This window comes from Tribolium castaneum, chromosome 3 (assembly GCF_031307605.1).
Source record: "Tribolium castaneum strain GA2 chromosome 3, icTriCast1.1, whole genome shotgun sequence".
In the NCBI taxonomy this organism is placed as follows: domain Eukaryota; kingdom Metazoa; phylum Arthropoda; class Insecta; order Coleoptera; family Tenebrionidae; genus Tribolium; species Tribolium castaneum.
In genome coordinates this window covers 9,174,778-9,188,156 of record NC_087396.1, presented here as the reverse complement: position 1 = coordinate 9,188,156, position 13,379 = coordinate 9,174,778, and the positions used below count along the sequence as shown (strand labels likewise).

Sequence of the window (13,379 nt, the reverse complement as noted above, 5' to 3'; positions counted from 1 at the left end):
CCCAAAGAACCCAAGTCTTCAAAACCACTAATTAATTGTTGGTGGGCCTCATAATGAAATCCATGGGATAAGGATATTTCATCAATAATCAAAGTGCAAAATCGATTTTGACTTTTCATTTTGATGACTTCTCCTTGTAAGTGCCCCAAAATTGCCTCGTTAATTCCAGGGCCAAATGGAATTTTAGATAAAATGGCTTTCAAGGTCCGCGAGGAGGGCAATTGAAAATAAGTTTGCAAATATTTATACAACCGTGGGCTGCGTTTGTAAACAGATAAAGCAAATGCTTTATCCTGTTCACTCCACCTGCGCCCCGATGGTGGTTTGGTCGCGTTTCTGAGTTGTGAATTGATGAATTCCTTCGTTACAGAATTCAGGTTTTCATCAATGAATTCAAATTTGCCAGAGTTGTATAAATCTTGCAGAGTATTTACTTTGCTCCTCTCTTGTTGCAATAATTTTTGCAACTTCGATAAGCGCGAAGTGACATTTCTATGAATGTGATACATTTGCTTTTCTCTTGATGTTAAATCCGCCTTTGAAAGTCTCATTTTGTTTAAAATACCATTTTTGTCACCTTCATTCAAAAAAGCAAATTTTTTGCACCTCCCAGTGATTGCATTATTTCCCTGACAATAATTGTGGTCTTGTTGAACAGTATTGTTGCCTATTATTACTTCACTGTTTGTAAAAAGAGGAAGTCCATGAGCAAAACATCTGGCATTGGATGTTGAAGGCAAATTGCAAAAACAAGATGGGTGATTTATTGAATTTTCCACAAAATTATCTTCTGTAACAGAAAGATTTGTTTGTGAAACCTCAACAAACTCCTCTTGTGGGGCCATAACGCATGGTTTTGGAACTACATGTGGATTTAATTTATCCTTCCTCTCATTAACAAAATCGCGACTTTCAAAATGATCCTCACATAAACGCCAAAATTTTGAACTTACAGGATCCTCAATTTTGCTGGCATTCCTCCACAATTCGTGAAGCTTTGGATTCTTAGGGAAGGTGAAGAAATGCTTGTTGGCATGTCCTTTGTTGGGAACATAACCACTGGTGCATCCGGGGTATTTGCAGGAATATTTGCGATAACCAGCCATGACTAAAGTTCGCTTGAGTAGTAGAAATCAAAAATCCGTCACCCCAGCCCAGAGACCAATGCCTTTAAAATAGAAAGAAACACCAATCAAAAAGATGAAGTTATGTTAACAAAAGAAGAGATACTTATCTTTTTGGTCGGTGCTCAACACCAGGAATTGACTCACTAAAGAACTGTAATCAGAATTTTTGCTTTGATTAAACGATTAAACAAATAATTGCTACATACTTCCGGTAACACGTTGAACGATGAGTGACAAAACACAACACTTTTGGCGCCATATTTTCGGCGCGATCTTTTTAGCGATCTGAGCGCAAGCGTAGATGTCATTGTTACGTCAAAAAATACAAATTAATGAAATCCCTAATGAATACGCGCTTGTTTTAAAATAAACAGTCGTCATTGGTCGTTCCTTTTCATCTCCCCGGGAGTGCAAAGCCCCCCCTCGCCTATACTCTCGAGTTGCCAATGCGCGTATCCCACTTTCACCCCCATGGTTTCACTGGACATGAAATTCTGATTCTGATCAGAAGGCCTTGAGGCGGCCGGCATGAGAGCCCTCTACATGGCAGAATAGCAGAATAAAACCGCGAAATTTGAAAAATTTTACCATTACTTATTTACTCTTAAATAATACACATTTGAAGGGGCATTGTTGTGACTGTTCAGCTCTTCACACTTTTCAGGCACTTTTCTTAATTTAATAATCTCGCTCTGAGTTGTTGTTTTCGTTTTTTCCTGTAATTGTGTTTTTTCTTACATTTTATTCAATGGTTAAATAACCGTAAGTGTTTCGCCTGCAGTAACCCGAATAAATCTTTATTTAAAATCTCAAGCAACTATGAAGCTTGTAATAAATGTGTAATTAACTCTCTTTGCACAATACTGTGGTATTCTTATAGTTTCTCATAGGTTATTAACTTATTACTTAGTAGAAACAACCAATATACGAGGAGAGTTTAAATATAAATCGAAATTTGTTTATAATTTTTTATTGAAACAAAATTTTAACAAAACTTTTTAAACTACTTTTCCACGAACTCTTCCTCTACATCTGTGCACATACGTCATTTCTTTGATAGTTTCACAAAGCCTTCTTTACGGCAATTTTTTTAGCCAAGTGCGTAAGTACGTCGTATGCGCAAAATTTTGAAGCTCATTGTCATTGTGGAATTTAAAACTTTTTAAAACTAGTGCCCCAGTGCCTCTTTATGTGGTTCCATAAAAATTAAAATCACAAGGTGACAGATTAAGGGCTATAAGGAGGAGTCTTTCAGTGTACGTTTTCTAAAATCTTTGCCATCAAATGGGCAGTATGCGGTAGGGCGTTTTCTTGCAACAAAATCACACCTTTTGCTGAAAGATTCCGTCTTTTTGATCAAAATGAAGACTTAATTTCTCGATTAAAAGTAATAAGGAGCATTCATTTGGAATCATTTTGGTTTCCAAAAAATCCGTGTATTTAGCCACAAACGTCTTCCAAAATAAAGAAACCATGTTTTTTCCATCTGAAACCACAACTTTGATTTATCGGCTTTGGAAAAATATGGGTAGTCACTTTTTTGAATTGGAATAGAGTTATTTGAATTCTGGAGTAAAATGACGAATTCAGGTTTTATCATACGTAATATTGAATTGAAAAAGTTCCTTTTGAAGTGTTTAAATCCACTGAGAACCTAAGAACCTCTTCTACATAACTGGCAACGCACTAAGCCAAAAAACTTCTATAAAAAAAAGGTATAAAATTACCAAAGAAATGGCGTATGTGCATGGAGGTGAAGGAAGAGTTCGTGAAAAAGTTGTTTGAAATTAAAATTCCAGTTTATAGTTTAACTCCCTAGGTATTGTTCAATGTATTTTTTCATTTTATCAAAGGGTTAAAAAATTACGTATAATACTAAACTTTGCGTAAACCATCTTCACAGCAAATTATTGACTACTTATGTCCTTTTTTCTGTTTTACTTTTCTGTTGTACGTACGTACTTAGTATTTACTCTTCCAAATCTTAGGACATCACATCAAAGCTCATTATTATTATTATAGCGTATCGGGGTGTGATTCTACGTACTCTTTATCGTACTGGGATTTAATTAAACATTTCCAAAAGAACAAAATTAACTTCCATCCTGAAAAACGTCTTTGGAAGCTATTTTAACTCACCATCTTGGTCTTGACGCATATGAGCAAATTATTAATTTTTTTTAACAGATACTTAGAATATAGTAGTTATAGTAGAATATAGTAGCAATTGGAAATGTCAAATAGAATCAATTTCAACAATGGAAACTAGGCTCAGTGGAACGGCCAAAGGAGTGAAGCGAAATGTCATTTTCGTCGGCCACGTAAATTACATTTTGTCTTCGTTATTTAAGGTTTAAGTTTCAATAGATTTTTACATGAAATATTTAAGCGAATAGGTACGTAAAACAATGCGTACTGTTCTCCACCATTCGTAAAGGCACTCCTGAATATCACATTTTTCAGGATCGGAAATATCTGTCACTGGTCTCTTCCTTAGTGGTACTCTTTTTGGAGGCTTTGGTGGCCCTTCGGTTTTTACCATTCGGGTGATGGTGTTTACTGTTCTTAGACTAACTTTGAGAGTCTCTGCACCGCTACAATGTGCATATAAAACATGCAGCTTTTAAAACCTACCTATTCTTTATGTCTTGAACGTCATTTAGAGACACAAATGGTCCTCGATGATCCCTCTCTTTGGTATTTAAGTATTCAAGCAGTGAAGCAATCATTTTGCTTGATTGTTTGTTTAGAGGTTTTGACATTTTTAATTTCAAAAATACAATTCAAAAAACAAGAACTAATAAACGCAGACTCAAAAAAACAAAAAACCCAGCTCAAATGGAAAAGGAACTCAAAACAAAAATTAACGGAATGCAAAACAAAAAAAAGTGACACTAAACAGAAACTAACGAAACGCAAATCACAAAACTCAAAAACACAGTGAACGAATGGAAAATGCTTGCGAATAACACCGACAACAATTTCGAAAACGATGCGATAACGATAATAATTGACTGTCAATGGCAAGTTGACAAATTCAACCGATCCTGATACTTGATGGTGTTGTCGAATAATGTGAATAATTTTCAAGAATACCACCCTTAGATACCCCTTTGTAGTTGTTAAAATTTGCATTGTTTTAAACAGTTTTATGTTGGTAATGAAAAAATGAAACTGATGACGCACACGCAAAACGAGCTGACCGGCACTATCAATGTTTTGTAAATAAATAATATTTGAAGTGTGAGCATGTTTCTAATAATATCGCCTCCATCGTCTCACGTTTTTCTACTAGTTGCACGTGCACTTGCGGTATATACAACTTTAGCGCCTGATTAGTGATTACGTCCCTGATTTAATGCAGTCACACAATTAACGTCTGTTTTGAGGCTGTCTCAAATAATATTTTTATATTAATAATATAAATGTTAACTGTACTACAGTCAAACATCCATAACGAAAACGCAGTAGCCAGTACAAAAGTTAGAGTTACCAAAAATTTGTGTTATCAAAATATTAGCTGTTTCTTCTAAACTATAAAAATGCCAACGTCGCATTTTCTCTCAAAATTAATTAATAGCTAATGTAATTTATACTTTCAACGAGAGATTTAATCATAATTACTTTTTTACAATTTTGTCAATTTTATTTCAAAAAATAATTCGGCAAAATGCGACGTTGTTGTTTTTATAGATTTGAAACAGCTAATAGGTAATAATGTTTTGTTGCTTATTCATTCCATAGATACGAGTAGAGGTATACACCGTCCACGATTGTTTTAAATTCGGACTACCTATGAATATCTGGTATTTTATTTGGCAGTACTGTTAGTTGTCATAAGAAATCTAATTTAGGTTATAATTAATGACAACCAAGCAATGTCAGTCTGCTTCATGTTTTAAATAAATAATTTAATATGTTGTTTCTTGTTACTCGATTCATTATCTTTAGGTAAAAAGGTTCCGTCTATCTTTCTGATATTCTTCAAGGCACCTTTTGATACACATTTTCTTATCAACAAAAATTACATTCGGCATTTAAATTGACAAGAAATATAACTGATAACAAGGCGAATCTTTGAAAGTAAAACGTCATGAAGACAGTACCTGACAGGACCTGAAGCCAACTTAATAAAAATATATCTAGGCCTGCTGCGTGTTTAAAACAATCGTGAACCGATAATAGTGCACATTTACTCTACAAGTGATTACTACGGTACATTATTTCATTTAGTTATGGTCTGTTTTTTTATAAACAACTGTCAGTTTCAAAATCGGGTATAAAAGTAACTTCATATCGCCTTAAAAGGACAAATTGAGAAATTAGATTTATATTACGTATTTGGATTTGGGGTGAGCAATACATCTAGTTATACAGGGTGTTTACGGTTGTGGGGTTGAAACTTAAAGGGGATGATATGAGTGATGGAAGAACCCCAAAACTCTAAAAAATATGTGTAAGAAAATTCACATTATAACAGAAAATAATTAAATTTACATATTTTTTGTGAACTGCTGCTTCGACTACAACAATTACTATTACTAAAGAAGAAAGGTAAGGTAAGGAAGGTAAGGTCTTAGTTCCCCACAACTCCCAAGGTGGCACTTTTCTACCTTTCTCTCGTGAATTACTATTATCTTGTGCTTCGTCGTAAGTCTTAATCATGACACTCAATTCATTATTTCAATAATTGTAGTTCAGAGACGTAAAGATGAAAAACCTCCTCTGAACACAAACCAAACTTGCTGGAAACGATTTCGGTTCAAGTGATCAACAGAGGACCAACGGATTTAAATTTTGATCAGAAATAAAGTAAAGCCAAATGAAATGATGACATTGTCAAAACTATGAAGTGACGTTTTTCACTGTCGTGGTAACAATGTTCTTATTTGTTGCAAAAATCAAATTTTATTTTAACAAAGACCCTCAAACTCTGTACCAGTACTTTGGAGTTAAATAACATTCTTAAAAATAACAATTTCCTGAGTTTTTTTTCGCCGTTACCTTGTTTCTACACTCTTTTACCACCAGGTAAAGTTTAGATTCCTAGACCGTAAACACCCTGAATACATTTCTTCAATTCGAGCCATACAACAAAAATTCGAAGGAATAAAGTAGCCATTTGGTGACTTTTTATTCTATTTGGTAATTTTTTTATTCTATTTGGTAATTTTTTTATTCTATTGGTGAAACAATTTAACAAAAATTACTCAGTGTACCTATTATAAGAGATTATTCACGTAAAAAAAAGTTGGCATTATTTGCTCGTGATTCCTTTATCACCCACAGATAATAAACAACTTTTCTTTATTTGTATAATAAATTGTTTTAAAAATTGACTGAAAAATATGTCCTATCTAAAGAGCTCGGCACTACACTTAGTTCTGGAACACACTGTTTATAGGCGAGGCACTGGTACGAAAGTGTTTATTTAGCAGTTTTTTTGTCTAGCTGGCGGAATTGTGTCACAAGGTATTGCGATGGCGTCTTCTCGTTGTTGTGTTTTCGGTTTTGGATCGTTGTTATGTGTGGCATCAAATTGTTGTTTGGTCCTTGTCCGGCGAAGGTCTGGCAAGGTAAGATGTTCTTTAAACGTCCTACGACGGATTGTTGTGGTAACACATGTTTTTTCTTGTTTATGTTGCCCTGCTCAAAAACGATTAGGCCTGAGGGGGGTTGACCCAGTGATTTTGGATAGTGGTGATTGATTGATTAATTGATTACATCAGTCCCTCGGATATTGGGCGGCGTTAGAGATTTTTTAGCCATACGAGTACGTAGTCGATACATTTCTTACTATGAATTTCGTCTCCAGTTTTTTTTGCCCACATGCTCAATGGTTGTACAGTATTCCTAGTCGAATAAGGTTATACAAATCGATTTAAAAGTAGGGCTACTCAATAACTCTGATATACAGGATGATCCACGAGTAATAATGAGCCTTTTTTTTTGAAGCAACCAACATTACATTTCATAGATTACGTGGATAGTAAAATATTTGGTTTCAATTAATCAAACATAGTAATCGTATTTTCATTTTGACAAATTTAAATCAGTCATATTGACATTACCCCAGTTTTAGAATTCCATTTAGTCAAACGTAAATAAATTCATTTGCAATTAAATGTTCAAACTTAATCTATAAGGTATTCACAGATCTGACAGTTTCCGTATCATGTATCAATTCTTCTTAAGAATGATCCTCTCGCACCAGCAAGTGTTCTAGATGCAATATTCGCACACTCTCCAACAATTCGGTTTTCCAAATGTTTCCGATCAACAATAGGTGCACTATAAAACTTTTTCTTAAGCACTCCTCATACGAAATAATCAAAAGGCGTCATATCGGGACTTCTAGAGAGCCAAGAATACACGGAACTCCTTCCTATCCCACCTATTTTCATTAATAATAACTGCAACAACTGTAGCTCCATTTTCAGCTGATGTTGCTACTCTTCTTTTATTTCTTTTAATTGGAGGCCATTTTTCCCGCAGTCTATTTTCAACGTGTTTGAAAACTCACTCGGAGCCCGTTTATTTGTATATTATACGTGTATAAATTTGCAGCATACGAAGCATTTTTCAAATATTCTCCATAAATGAGAACCATTGCTAAACATTTTACTACAAAGTTATACTAAACTTAATTACAAATTCAGCAAGGCTTGGACACTTGGCTGCGAACAGCACGTGCGAACTTTGTCCCGACGTAGACTTACCCACAAGTCTCTTGGGTACGACCGAAACTTCGGCGCCGGTGTCGACTAGATACCGAATTCTTGATTTTTGGTCAGTAATAAAAAGGCGGTTTTGCTGCGAATCTGCTCCGTCACACATCGCCTCCACTGCTGACGGGCCTTCTAGTTTCCCTGCTGGGAGAACTTGCAGGGTTGCCTGCATTTCTTTGCCTTTCTCCCGAACCGGTTGTGGTAGAAGCACAAACCTTCTTCGCCGCTACGTGATAGGCTCCTACCGCGTTCCCTCGAATTCGAACGGTCTCTCCCGAACCGGCGCCCTCTGTCGGTGGAAAGCTGTTCCACCAAGGTCGTGAGCGCAGCTATTTCGCGGCGCATGGTTTGCAGCTCGGCTCTGGTGCCGTTGTGTGCGACGGCGTTAAATGGCGTTGCTGCGGCGTCTGTAATGGCGGCAATGGAACCTGACGCCATTGCATTTGCCGAATGGATTTCCGTGAGCTTATCTGCTACGCTCGCCATCTTCTCGAGCCCGGTGCCATTGCCGTCTCGAACTCCAGGCCTGCATGTTGACATTGTGACGTCACAGTAAGAGTCTAAGTGATCATAACCTAACTTTGTGAATTTTTGAAAAAAATTAATTTTAACTATGTTGCGCCCAACGTTTTATGCAAGAAACGACGGAAAAGTGTATCTAAAGAATCCTGATACTGCAAATGTGGTCAACGATCGGTCAACTATAATTTTTATAGTGACATACGTTGTGATTTAAAGTAGCTTATCCGTTTGTTATTACCCGAAAAACATATAATAAAGTTTATATTTTTTGATAGCTTAAACCGTCTAGCCGTGCTTAAACATCTAAAGTTACGTCCATTAATAGAAACATTCTCCTTACGGGCCTAAATTTTGAATAACCGCGATATAAAGATGACCGTTTTATCCAAGTTTTAACACAGGTTCTTATGGAATGCAACATGTTATTATTCGCTATATATGTTTTAAATTAGTCGTAAAAGTGTGATCGAAAGTATAAGAATATAACGAAGAATTTTACGTAGATCATCGTAAGATAAAAAAAAATGATATGGGTTTTTAGGTTTTATTTACTTATTGTAAGTATTTAACTTTCTTTTGTTATTACTTGTAGTAGTAACAATATTTGATTTGATTTTTGTATAGTTATTAAGTAGAATATTAGCCCAAACAGAAATTGATTTATTTAACAGTGTCTGCGAACTTTGGCCACATTTACACTCAGGCAAAGGAAAATTTTCTAACAATTCGAGTACCAAAGTTCGCAGCACTGCTTTCTGCTTCGTTATACGAAGAAAATTCGCTTCAAATTTTGCACATGTAAGTACCGTGAATACTTTGTATGCCACTTCTCCAATGTGGGTGGAAAATTGGGTGGGATATTTTAATCCCCCTCTGTTTAGATGTTGAGTATATATAAGTGCATCAGCTGAACCTTCAAAATCATATGTAAGATTTGTTTTCGTAATTAACAGCGTTACACAGCTCTTACATTTACAACTACATGAAACTTTATACCCTACATACCCCGCTATAAAAACTAAGCTCTCCAGTGTACTAAAAGATATGTTAATATTATTACAATCAGAAATAATATCGTCCATGTATGCAACTACAAACGTGTCTCTTTTATTTAATTCCTCATCCTCTATATTATTAATTTCTTTTATCATTTCCTTTATCTGAATTTTATTGGTGTTTAACCGCAACAAACTTTTAACTTTGATTTTTTTTTCAGACTCAAGAATTTGTTTTACAGACACGTTGTAATTGCACCCACTAAGTTTCCGATATTGCCCAAATCGACGTTCTAATACATCTGTTTGTAGATTTCCTAACAATACATATTTTAAATTTAAGTTATATAAAAGATATTCACTTAACAATATCAAATTACTTGTGGTAAATGTTAAAGCGAAATGTGTTTCTTTGCTAAGTTTATGGGCTTTTTTAGGGACGCCTACAATTACAATATCTTCCCATTTTTTAAGCCAGGACACAAAGGCCTGCAAGAATTGAAGACCTAGACTACATGAACTAATGATTGGATTGGCATAAATGTCCCGCAAGTGTTTGCCTTTGCTAGGGTGTTTTACGTTAACTACCCTCCACCATCGATTAACAATGGTTAAAAATTGTTTTGTACCTTGGTCTGTTACACCTGCTATGGTTTTTTCATTAAAAATTTGTAATGCAAGATTAACATTTTGTCGTTCTAAGTTGTTAGGATAACAAACTTTATATGAAAGACCGGGAGCTTTTTTTACAACAGAGAATTTTTCAGATTCATATAAATTAATTATGTTTGTAAATGAGCAGCATATTATAGAAGAGTGATCTGAAAATGAAGGAGTAAAAAAGGTTTTTGTTTTTTCATTAAGCCAATTATTACGTATATTTTTTAACAAGTGAACTGTATCAAAAAGTAAGTAAATTCTTTCATTTTCATTATTAGGATTCAATATATAAGGGGCCATATTTCCGTTAGATAATTTTTTAAATAATTTTACATTAACTTTGTTATTGTCGGAAGTAATTGATACAACTCTAAAACTGGAACTGTGAAGCAATTGTAAAACTTTAATAGTAGTTTCATGCAAATAATCTGCATCTAACTTTTTCACTGGAAATAACGCTACCATTTCTTTGTTTTTACTTAATACAGACTTAAACATAAATGCTTGAATTGTGGTAGCAGCATCTAGATTATCACTGTTTTCAGCTAACCCTACAATTTTTCCCGCTGCGTATGTTATTTTAGGTTTAACGTGTATTTCGTCTATGTAAAGAGACACCAGACGTTCATGGTCGTTTAAATTTTCTGACTTTTTCCTTAAATACATCTGTAATGACTCATTAATGCCGGAACCTAAATTACTATTAATATTAAAAGTTTTGAGATATGTTGGATTAGGTAATGTGATTACATTTTGCTCTCTTAAAAATTTGTAAGCAGCGGGGAAAGTAAACGAAAATGTGCAGCAAAATAGTAGAAAATCTGTGGAATAGCAATGTTTTTCTGACTTAAGAAAATTTAGCTGTTCAATGAAAAATTTTGTTTTGCTATTTTGTTGTTCTGTCTGACCTTTTCCAACATACTCTGTAATTAGGCTTGATACCGTATCAACTACTTCCGACCGGGTTACTTCTACCTCACTTAAATTATCAAGAGCATTAACTAAATCTCGTAATTTACTGTATGAGTCACATAATAAATTTGGTCCTAATAGATACTGATATTTTTTTGTTTGCAGTGTAACTTTTTTAAATATTATTGTAACAGTTAAGTTATGATTAAGTACTATAGTTTTAACAATTTCTGGGATTGCGTTAAAATCAATTTTGAAAAAATAAATGCTGCTTTCTTTCATTTCCACAATCCAATTATTAAATATTAATTCTTTGCACTGTAACTTGGCAATAATTTCATTTAAACTTTCAATTTCATTTAAGATTTCATCACATTTTTCAACCCGCGTTTCATGGTGAACGTCATTCAGGGAACAGAATCTCTTGGCTGGATTTTTTCGTTTGACAGGAACATTTTCGGAAAGATAAGCAGGAAGGTCAGGGAAGAGTGATGGATAAGCATCACTTTTAAGGGTTAGTCTCTGTCTTGGTAAGGTTAGTCGGGAGCCTATAATAGTAAAAATTAGTAAAAGGTAATTATTAGCAAAAGTACAGAAAGTAATAATAACCATCATCTCTGGTCACTTCGTGATATTTTATTATAAAATCATCCCGAAAATGTTTCACACAAACACGACTGTTCTTGGTAACAGTCCAATTAGTTCGGGGTATCTTTCTTGACCATAATGATCGCAGGGATTCTTGTTTGGGAAAGGAAAACATAGGTACGTAAGGACCATTCATGTTGGACACACAATTGGGAACACAACACTTATTCGGCATTTTCTAAAATTAGGAATATAATAGGATTAAGTATGTTAGATTTAGAGACTGAAATATACCTTATCTGCTTATTTATTACCAAATTAAACGATTAAAAACAATAAAACCAAATTTATAAACAAAAATAATGCAAAACTATCCTAACCTATAATTGGCAAAATCACGTCACACAAGACTATAAACACACAAAATTCATTCTCTACAACGCAACCACAAAACAACAAATTCGTAAACAACAACAAATTACTTAAAAACACTCAAAAACACCAAAAAGTACAAAAAATTCAAACGATGCGAACAAATGTCACGACTCTTACGATGACGTCACAATAAACAAAAGCTAGTAACCTGACGGCCTGGAGTTCGAGACGGCAATGCCGGTGCTTTCGCTCGCCGAAAGCCAAAGATGAATTTGGGCCGGTAGGCGTTGTAACCACAAAGTACGGAGAACTTCCTCGTTCACCTGTACTCCTGCTAGGGTTCTCATCTCCCGTAGCAACTGGGATGGTTTTCGGTCGCCCAACTCCAGTTCATTCAAAAGCCTCCGGAGCTGTTTCTCCTGCGAGTCGCTGTACGCCGATATTAATTTTGTCTTGATGGTTTCGTATTTGTTTGTCTCAGGAGGGTTTGTCAAAATATCGGAGACTGCCTGGAGCACGCTGCAGTCGAGCGCTGCGACGACCGTATAATATCTGCTCTGGTCTGCTTTGATTCGATACGCGTGGAACTGCGCCTCCACTTGGGCAAACCACAGCGCGGGGTCTCTCTGCCAAAACGACGGCAACTTTAAGTTGGTATTCTTGATCTCTTCTATGTTAGCGTCTATGTCGCGTGTTCCTGTTCGGTCCGACTGAAGTGCGGCTTGTGCGGCTCGGGCTTCGGCCAACTGCTGTTCCAAGTTGGCGATAGTTTGTCTCTGTTGCTCCTCCACCGACATTTTCTCCCGGTCACTAACGGTCACTACAGAACGCGTTAAAAAAAACTCCGCGATGCGTCACCACGTGGCATCTATTGTCGCTTAAAATCACGTCGGAGGTCACCAATGTGGTGGCATCTTGTGGGTCATGGAGCCTTGAGCAATAAAAACCGTTCAATCAAACACTAACATCTATTCAAAATATCAATACAAAGAATGAAATCAGATCAGTTACTCGCGAGAACTGCTGTCGTCAGTATGGCGTCTAACTGGCCCCTGTCGTTGCCGACCCGGCTCGTCGTTCTTGCCGGTACCTCGGCTTCAGCCGACGTTTTGTGGCCCTTGACTACTAGATGGCGCCACAGGCTGATTCCTGTTGGTTCTGTGTTATGTAAGCTATTAGACGAACTTCATTTTCCAAGATCCTAGCAGTGTGTTTTCTTCTTTTGCAAAGAGGCCAACTTCTTCTAAGTTCCCACTCACAACGTTTAAAGACCATGCCTCTAGGATGTTGTCTATTTGGGAAACGTTGGGCAAACAAATTCATTGTAGCAACAGCAATGCAGGGTACAGTGTGAATAATGACTAGCACCGATGTCAAAGCTTGTCAAGCACTGTCAGCAACATAAGATAACTTGGATTGCAAATGCAAATCGTAAGTAAAATTAGATCAAGACATAAATGGAGTTCGTTTTT

At 35.8% G+C, this 13,379-nt stretch overlaps 1 long non-coding RNA gene across 1 annotated transcript; it reads left to right on the top strand.

Annotated features, from left to right (window-relative positions):
* The first annotated feature begins 7,078 nt into the window (after positions 1–7,078).
* Positions 7,079–11,210, top strand: LOC135265675 (uncharacterized). The gene is made up of 2 exons (XR_010333453.1): positions 7,079–9,757; positions 9,810–11,210. It is a non-coding gene; the product is annotated as an uncharacterized LOC135265675 (long non-coding RNA).
* The last annotated feature ends 2,169 nt before the right edge of the window (positions 11,211–13,379 follow it).